Raw genomic sequence first — 10,198 nt, 5'->3', positions numbered from 1 at the left:
ACCTAGTTCAATCTCGTTACCGGCAAGTCTCTTTACTTGTTTCGTAATACATCATCTCGCAACTAACTCATTAGTTGCAATGCTTGCAAGGCTTATGTGATGTGCATTACCGAGAGGGCCCAGAGATACCTCTCCGACAATCGGAGTGACAAATCCTAATCTCGAAATACGCCAACCCAACATGTACCTTTGGAGGCACCTGTAGAGCTCCTTTATAATCACCCAGTTACGTTGTGACGTTTGGTTGCACACAAAGTGTTCCTCCGGTAAACGGGAGTTGCATAATCTCATAGTCATAGGAACATGTATAAGTCATGAAGAAAGCAATAGCAACATACTAAACGATCGAGTGCTAAGCTAACAGAATGGGTCAAGTCAATCACATCATTCTCCTAATGATGTGATCCCGGGATCAAATAACAACTCTTTGTCTATGGTTAGGAAACATAACCATCTTTGATTAATGAGCTAGTCAAGTAGAGGCATACTAGTGACACTCTGTTTGTCTATGTATTCACACATGTATTATGTTTCCGGTTAATACAATTCTAGCATGAATAATAAACATTTATCATGAAATAAGGAAATAAATAATAACTTTATTATTGCCTCTAGGGCATATTTCCTTCACGTCCCACCAAGATGTTGTTCTCAAGGAAAACTTGTCCGACCCTCCAGCTCCTGAAGTGGAGGTCACTACTGGAATCAGCTACTTTGCCATCTGCCAGCTCTTTGCCGTCAGCTAGCAGACGGCAAAGAAGCTCTTTGCGATAAGCTACCAAAAAGCAGACGGCAAAGAACTGGCTGATGGCAAAGACCTAATTTGCCATCAGCCAGTTCTTTGCCGTCGGCTAGCGGACAGCAAATAGGGAGGGGCCCCACTGACGATCTGCTAAAAAAAACCTAATGGCCCCCCCTCTTTGCCGTCCGCTAGCGGACGGCAAAGAGCGAAAAGGTGGACGGCAAAGGGGGGCGGACGGCAAAGAGGGAGGGCCCCACTAACGTTAACGGCCGCCCCACCCCGCCCCTCTCTCTCTCTTCCTCTCCCCAGTTACTCACCGCCGCCCCGTCGCCCCACCACCCCGCCGCCGCCCCAGCGCCCCCCCGCCCCGTCGCCCCACCACCCCGCCGCCGCCCCGTCGCCCCCGCCGCCCTGCCGTCTGGGCGCCGCCACGCCCCGGCGCCCCGGCACCCCTCCTCCGCCACCCTAGGCCGCCCCGCCCCCTCCTCCGCCGCCCCAGGCCGCCCCGCCCCCCTCCACCCAGGTGAGCTCTCTGCCTCCTTTTTTTCTTTTTTCTGTTTTTTTAGTTTTAGGTTTATGTTTAGTTTAGATTTAGTTTTAGTTTTAGGATTAGTTTTAGGATTAGTTTTAGGTTTATAGGTTTAGTTTTAGTTTTAGATTTTGTTTTTTCCTTTTTCTGTTTTTTTAGTTCTAGGTTTAGGTTTAGTTTAGTTTTAGGAAAGAACAAGAAGAAGAAGAGAAAAAGAGGAGAGGAGAAGAAGAAGAGGAGGAGGAGGAGAAGAAAAAAGAAGAAGAAGAAGAAGAAGAAGAAAGAGGAGAGGAGAAGAAGAAGAGGAGGAGGAGGAGAAGAAAAAAGAAGAAGAAGAAGAAGAAGAAGAAGAAGAAGAAGAAGGAGGAGAGGAGGAGAAGAAGAAGAAGAAGAAGAAGGAAAAAAAGGAAGAAAAGGAAGAAGAGGAAGAAGAAGAAAAGGAAAAAAAAACCCGACCCGACACGGTACCCAGACCCCGACCCGGCACCGCGACACGACATCCCGACCCCGAGACCCCGACCCCGACACCCCGACCCCGCGAGCCTGACCCGACACCCCGACCCCGAGCCTGACCCGACACCCTGACCCCGACACCACACCCCGACCCCGAAACAACACCCCGACACCGACACGGCACTACCCCGACATCGACACGACACCCCGAGCCCCTGACCCCGAAACAGCACCCCGACCCCGACACGGCACCCCGACACTGACAGGACACCCCGACACCCGACACCTCCCGAAAAGGTGTTCTTTGGCCTTCCAGAGGCCGACGGGGTCATATATTTGTGAATTATTAGTTAGGTCATATATTTTTCGATTTTGTTATGAAAAACATCATATATAATTGTGTTGATCGTGTAGTTTTAAATGTGCAGTTGTTTCATCGCTGCGAGGTTTGGTGTTCGACGACCTCGCCGTGCGTTTGACGAGCTCTGCCCCTTCGTTCGTGGGTGAGCACAAATGACAAGTCCTCCTCCCCCATTAATTATTTGATCTATTCCGATGAAACTTGATAGCTAGCTATATATGTGTCTTGAATCATCAGTATGCGTAACCAATATGTGTCTCCCGTTCGAAAGCGCCATAGTTATAAATATGCATGCATTTGCATATTTATAACCTTGATTCTTTCGAATTGTCCAACGCTATCCATGGATAGCCCGAGTATGTGTAGATTGGGTTCGTTTTCCCATATGCTTTGCTCTGGATCCGACGCATAAATTTCGTCAGTGCCTCCCCTGTTGTTCTCCGGGTACACATCCTCTCTGTTTATTGCAGATACGTGTATCAGGAGAACAGCGGGGAGGTGCTGCCGAAATTTTGTGTCGGGTCCGGAGCATAGCATGGGAAAATGAACCCAATCTACACATACACGGGTGGGATTAGGACCTATCATTACCTATTAGAGTGTAGGTTGCATGGACGCAATAAAATTGAAAAAGTAGATCAACTGATGAATATATATACATGGTGAATTACATATATAATTGTTGTGTGTCCAGTAGCTCTGAAAGTCAAGATGAGTGACCGTGCGTGGATGTATACCCGTCACACTGGTCAGAACAAATGGAGCGCTGAATGGTTCACAAAAACCAAGGGGTTTGTGCAAGCCGCATTTGCAAATGGCCAAAAGAAAACCTGGTGCCCCTGTTTCCGGTGCGGCAATTGGGAAAAGAAGACAGAGGCTGAAATGGGCAAACACCTGCAGAAGAGTGGTTTTACGCCCGATTATACGGTGTGGACATTTCATGGCGAGTCTGCCCAACGTGACCGAGCTGAGGTGGATCGTCGTCGCACCGACGAGCATGGTACCGGGATGGAAAACATGGTGCAAGACTATGATGATGCTCGGGATTCGGACGAGGAGATGGAGGAATCTGCAAAGGCCTTCAATGAAATGTTGGAGTCTTCAAAACGTCCACTCCATGAGCACACTGAGCTTTGTCAGTTGGACGCCATCTCACAAGTAATGGCTCTGGAGACTCAGTTCAACTTGGGCAGAGAATGCTATGACGCAATTATGACAGTATTTGGACGCTTTCTACCCAAAGGCCATGTAATGCCTGCAAACCTGTACCAGTCGGACAAAATCCTCCGTGCACTGAAGATGCCCTATGAGAAGATACATGCCTGTGAGAAAGGATGTGCCTTATTTAGGCTTGACTATGCGGACTTGAACTATTGTCCTATTTGCAAGTCTTCCAGGTATATTGTGGTAGACAACGGTATGGGTGAGAAGACACAGACCAAAATCCCCGTTAGTGTTCTTCGGTATATGCCAATCGTACCAAGACTTCAACATCTTTTCATGGTCGAAGAGACGGCCAGACAGATGACATGGCACAAAACAGGCAAAAGAACTGAACTAGATGCAGATGGGAATCTGATGATGGTACACACATCGGATTGTGTTGCGTGGAAAAAGTTTGATGAATTACATGCTGACAAAGCGGCAGATCCGAGGCATCCTCGAGTCGGTATCAGCACGGATGGGTTCAGTGTGTTTGGTATGACGGCAGCCCAATATAGTTGTTGGCCCGTATTTGTCTTTCCACTCAATCTCCCCCCGGACAGATTATGCAAAGAAAGAACATTTTCCTGACGTTGATAATTCCAGGACCCAACTATCCGGGGAAAGATATGAATGTGTACATGCAGCCGCTTAAGGACGAATTGCAAGAAGCCTGGGATAATGGGTTCAAGACATACGACGCCTTTAGCAAACGGAACTTCATAATGCGTGTTTGGTACATGTACTCGACGCATGACTTGCCGGCGTATGCGCTATTCGTTGGCTGGTGTGTGCATGGAAGATTCCTGTGCCCCACATGCAAGGGAGCTCTTGAGTTTCATTGGCTTCAGGCCGGTCGCAAGTTTTCTTGCTTCGACATGCATAGACAGTTCCTGGATCCTCGCCATAAGTTCAGGAAAGACAAGAAGAACTTCATCAGGGGTAGAGTTGTCAAAAACTCTGCACCACCTGCATTGACAGGCCAACAGACCCTGGATCAGTTAAACGCTCTCGAGCCAGATCCACAACGTCCAGGGTACTTCAAGGGGTATAATACTAAGCACGCGTGGACTCACAAAACATGCTTATGGGATCTGCCTTACTTCAAAGACCTCCTTTGCCCACACAACATCGACATGATGCACACTGAGAAGAATATCACCGAGGCACTTTTTGGTACATTGTTCGGCATAGATGGGAAGTCAAAGGATAATACTAAGGCTAGAGTCGATCTGGAGGCGCTATGTGATAGGCCGTTACAAAACATGAAAGAACCGAAAGGAAAGCAGAACTGGACGAAGCCAAAGGCATGGTTCAATCTTGGAAGGCCAGCTATGAGAGAAATTCTCTTGTGGGTGCAACGGCAGTTGATGTTCTCCGATGGGTATGCAGCGAATCTAAAGAGGGGAGCGAATCTTGATAAACTGAAGATATTTGGTCTCAAGAGTCATGATTGGCACATATGGATTGAGCGGGTAATGCCGGTGATGTTGCGTGGCTTCATCCCTGAGGATGAATGGCTAGTACTGGCAGAACTCAGCTATTTCTTCTGTGTTCTTTGTGCGAAAGAACTATCGTGTGGCGTGCTAGAAGAAATGGAAGAGTTGGCGCCAGAGTTGATCTGCAAGTTAGAGAAGATCTTTCCACCGGGCTTCTTTAATCCAATGCAGCATTTGATTTTGCATCTCCCGACCGAGGCAAGATTGGGGGGGCCCGTGCAAAATCGTTGGTGCTACCCAACTGAGAGGATGCAGAAGACGCTTCGAGAAAAATGTAAAAATAAACGTAGAATTGAAGCATCGATGGCTGAGGCATTCATCATAGAGGAGGCGGCAAACTTCATAACAGCGCACTACGAAGCCAAAAATCGTCATTTGCATAATCCGAAGCCTCGATACAATGCTGACGAGCCTAAAAAGGGTGGATCCAACCTCAGCCTATTCAAAGGGAATCTCGCACCAGCTAGTGTTTCACATCCAGTATCTTTGGATAACGAAGAATGGCGGACCATTTCGTTGTATATCTTCAACAACCTGATAGAAGTGCGGCCGTACATCGAGTAAGTTCTCAGTACATTGTTTCGCAACTTCTATTTCCTTTGAACTGCTCTTATTCCTGGATATGTCATACAGTCGATACGTCGCCATATTCTCGTATGGAGCGGAGATCCAAAAGGATTCCGTCGAAGAGTATGAGCTTCTCGCAAAGCAAGGAGGCGGCTATCCCGGTTTCATCTCTTGGTTCAAACAAACGGTAATTTCTATTAGACAATTTCATTTCATTCGCTAATTTTTGCATAATGCAACAATCCTTTCATATTAAACTTGTAGGCTAATTCAGAGTCTATGGACGCCGAATTGAGACAAGTCGCTAATGGTTTTGACTATAGGGTCCATTCATTTGACAAGTACGACATCAACGGGTATCGCTTTCGTACCTATGGCAAAGAGCTATCTATGGCCGACCGAAAGTCTACAAATTGTTGTGTATCTGCTATCGGCGAAGGAGGTACCGAGTATTATGGGAGAGTTGAAGCAATTTACGAACTTCTGTTCTATGGTGAAAACCCACCGAATGTCGTAGTCTTCAAATGTTATTGGTTTCAGCCGAAGGAGACTAGAAGGACTCATGAACATATAGGGCTAGTTGAAATCAACCAAAGCACCCATTTAGATGTTCCCGATGTCTATATTACGGCTCAACAGGCGACCCAAGTATTCTATCTACCGTGGGCCTGCCAAACTAATCCAAATCTGAAAGGTTGGGATGTCGTTTATGAAGTGCCGCCACGTGCTAGACTTTCTCCCCCAAAGGAAGAGGATTATGAACCTCACATTAACCCAGACACATATGAAGGAGAATTCTTCCAAGAGACATGTATTTCCAAAAAGCGTTTCAAGAACCGCTATACTTCACCCCAAAACATTGAAGTAGACACTGACAATGAATCCGACATCACCCCAGAGGAGGAACAAGAAGAGCCGGAACAAGAAGAGGTTACTGCTACGGATGACCTGTCAATGCTTGACCGATTACGTCAAGGTGGCCTTGCACATGTTGATGCCAATGAACCCTATGAGCCCATCATTGATTATAGTGATGATGATGATGATGCATTTATTGATGATACTGATCGAGATTATTAGTAGTGTCAGGTATTCAATTTTTTTATGTTGTACTTGATGATGATACACTTAAGTGATATACATATTATTATTCATGTCGGTACTTTTTTTTATGTTGGACTAATTTCGTTTATTCTTTGTCATGGCAGGTGTTGAAAGATGGTGGGCGCTGGTCGAGAGCGCGCCGAGGCCCCTTCTTCGTCGGCGCGTGGTGCGAGGTCTTCCATTCCACACGCACCTCTCCGCCGAGCGTTGCTGGACAGTATGGCGACACCGTCGGGCCCTTCTTCGTCGACCGCGGTGCCCGGCAGGGGACGAGGTAAGAAGAAGAGAGGAGGTGGAGCACGTGGTCGCGGGAGAGGAGGTAGGGTGACTCTTACGGCGCCTTCCTCGCCGCCCCCTCCAGCTGTTTCACCCGAGCACGTGACTGCTAGGGTGGACTCGTCTGAGGAGGAGGCTGCACGGACTCCGGTCCATGAGCCTCCGGTCCACGGATCTTCGGCCCACGAGCCTCGGGTCGACGGGCCTTCGGCCCATGAGACTTGGGCCCACGAGACCCTGGAGGAGCACACGTCTGGATGGGGTACCTGGTCAGGTCAGCCTGAGGAGCCGAGTGGCCATGCTGATGATGGCGGGGAGCCGAGTGGCCATGCTGATGATGGCGGGGAGCCGACTGATGAGGAGGGGGAGGAGAGGGGCAACGTCTACCAGCGTGGTGCTACACGGCTCCCGTCCATGCCGGCGACCCGCGAGCAGAGGTGGTTGATTTTCCCTGATGGGGAGAGGTAAGTGCATTTAATCTTTTTATACCTTCTGCATTCACGTTTCTTCAAATAACTGATGTGTTGGCCTTGTCATGCTGCAGGGGTTGGGACCACCATGAAAGTGTCTGCCGGCCCAACTCCGTCCTTGGAGTTCTGATTTGGCAAAACTTCCCGGGGTTTGTCACGTTGCCTGGTGAGGGTCGGCTTGCAAAGGTTGGATTGACTTGGGAGCACTACTTGGCTGCCCCGGCCCCGTCGGGTGAGATTATCGACGGTGTCTTGTGCAAGACGAGGGCAGACGTCGTGATCAGAAAGTTCTGGGTAATTGTTACACAATTAAAAATCTTCAACTAGCTAGTTATTAATTGTACTAATCAATATTGTCTCATTTGATTGCAGACATTCTACAGGTGTGAGGAGGGATACGAGGAGGAGGCGGATCATGTTATCCACAAGGAGTGCAAGCGCCTACTTCAGAACTTACGGCATGAGGTTCGGGTGCAGGCTGTTCGAGACTACTACGCCGGGCGTGGTATCAAGAAGCCCAAGCAGGAGTGCCGCGATAAGTTCTTGAGTAAGGAGAAGTACATGAAGGTAATTCTTAAGGCCTTGTACTTACTTCCTTCATTTAGTAATTCATAGCCGTAGTGCTCAAGTTTCTATTTGCTAACTTAGGCCCCTCCGAGATGGTGTGCAGATCAGATGGATTGTTGGGAGGTGTTGGTCAATGCGTGGTGCTCAAAAGAATGGCTGGCCACCCACAAAGAGGCCAAGGACAAACGTGCCCAAATGGAAGGTGTGCCACACCACCAAGGCAGCTCCAACTTATTTCAGTACGGGCGGAACTGGGTATGTGGTTTGCTTCATGATTCATGCAATTCATTCATCATGCTAGCTTTAGCCCTTTAATTACTAATTTACTTTATTTCTCTCTTTCAGGCACGCTACAATAAGGCGGATAAGGTGCCAGAGGTGTATGACCTGTATGCCATGGCCCACACTGGCCCTTACAAGAAAGTCAAGGCATTCTCTGCGTCTGACCTCGATGATCCAAAGAACTTCACCAACATATCCGCCCACGACAAGCTCGTGCAATATAGAGATCAGGGGAAGGCGAGGAAAGGGGAGGACTTTAACCCGAGCCAGGGTCTCATTGATACAGAGCTGCTGATGATATCTGGTGGCGGGAGGTCCCATGGCTCCATAGCCATGGGAGATGGACTTATCCGTTGTCCTAGCACTCTCCCGGAGATCAAGGCGCGCCAGTCGAGCTCCGCTCCTGAGATAAGGCCTCGTGAACGGCCAGTCCAACTCGCCTTCAAGGTTAGTTATACGTACTCAGCTATCTTTCTCCATTACATTGTGTGCGCTTCCATCAATGATTACGAATGGTCATGTGAGTGGTGTTGCAGGCTGCTATACAGAGTGAGAGAGATAGAACGGAGAAACTTCTAGCGGAGGCGGCGGAGAGGTAGCGGGAGTTGGAGGAGAAGACGACAAAGATGTTGGAGCAGGAGAGGGCACGGAATAACATGCAGGCAAGGGCCATGTACGAGCTCCTTGTGGTAAGTTTCTTCTGCAGATTACTTGCTAGTCTTAACATTTGAGTCTCATTACTAACTAGTATGACTCTGTTGTGAAAACCAAATGTGCAGTCTGTGTGCGAGAAGTCCAGTCAGACCGCTCCGCCGATGCCAGTGATTGCTCGTGGGAGCACGGTGAGTTTAATTTGAATGGACATTACTTGCTAGTCTTAACATTTGAGTGTCATAATGCTAACGAGACATTGGAAATGATCTTTGGTGCAGCTTAACTCCAGAAACGCATCGCACGATCCTTCTCCAGCTACCGGCACGAGCCAGCCCGCTCCTTCTCCAGCTACCGGCGCGAGCCAGCCCACTCCTACACCTCCGTGATCACGGTAAGTTTCTCTAGTGTTTTGCTTAACAAATGCATAAAGACCTAGACTTAGCTTTATTTCCTCCAATATGCTTACCATAATGACCTAGAGTTAGCTTCTTTTCCTCCAAAATGACTTAATAAGCTTACTGACCTCATAAACCATCCATTCTACCTAAGTTAGCTCTAAAATGACTCATTTTACCTTAGTTAGCTTACAAGTGATCCAATTTATCGAAGTTAGCTCTAAAATGACCCATTTTACGTAGATTAGCTCCTAAATGATCCATTTTACCTACGTTAGCTTTAAAATGACCCATTTCACCTAGGTTAGCTCCAAAATGACCCATTTCACCTAGCTTAGCTCCAAAATGACCCATTTCACCTAAGTTAGCTAAAAAACGATCCATTTTACCTTACTTAGCTCAAAAACGTGGCATTTCACCTTAGTTAGCTCATAAACGACCCATTTCAACTAAGTTAGCTCCAAAATGATCAATTTCACCTAGGTTAGCTCATAAACGACCCATTTCACCTAGGTTACCTCATAAACGACCCATTTGACTTAGGTTAGCTCATAAATGACCCATTTCACCTAGGTTAGCTCATAAACAACCTATTTCACCTAGGTTAGCTCATAAACAACCCATTTCACCTAGGTTTGCTCATAAACGACTCATTTCACCTAACTTAGCTCATAAACGACCCATTTCACCTAGGTTTGCTCATAAACGACTCATTTCACCTAGGTTTGCTCATAAATGACCCATTTCACCTAGGTTTGCTCATAAACAACCCATTTCACCTAACTTAGCTCCAAAATGATCCATTTCACCTAGGATAGCTCATAAACTACCCATTTCACCTAGGTTAGCTCATAAACGATACATTTCACCTAAGTTAGCTAATATAGGGCATATACTTCTTCTTCTAGTCTTCTTCTTCTATTCTTTTTCTTCTAGTCTAATTCTTCTTCTAGTTTTCTTTTTCTAACTTTCTTATTTGTCATTTTGCAGGTTTCATTCACTTCACGGAAGCCAGCTTCCTATGATGGATTGCTTGCTTTTTCCTGTTTTTTCCTTTGATGCACTTCTTGTATTCTGCTCGCTTGCTATGATGAAA

Source organism: Triticum urartu, chromosome 7, assembly GCF_003073215.2.
Source record: "Triticum urartu cultivar G1812 chromosome 7, Tu2.1, whole genome shotgun sequence".
Classification (NCBI taxonomy): domain Eukaryota; kingdom Viridiplantae; phylum Streptophyta; class Magnoliopsida; order Poales; family Poaceae; genus Triticum; species Triticum urartu.
The sequence above is the reverse complement of the archived record's forward strand: the minus strand, read 5'-3'. Positions refer to the sequence as shown.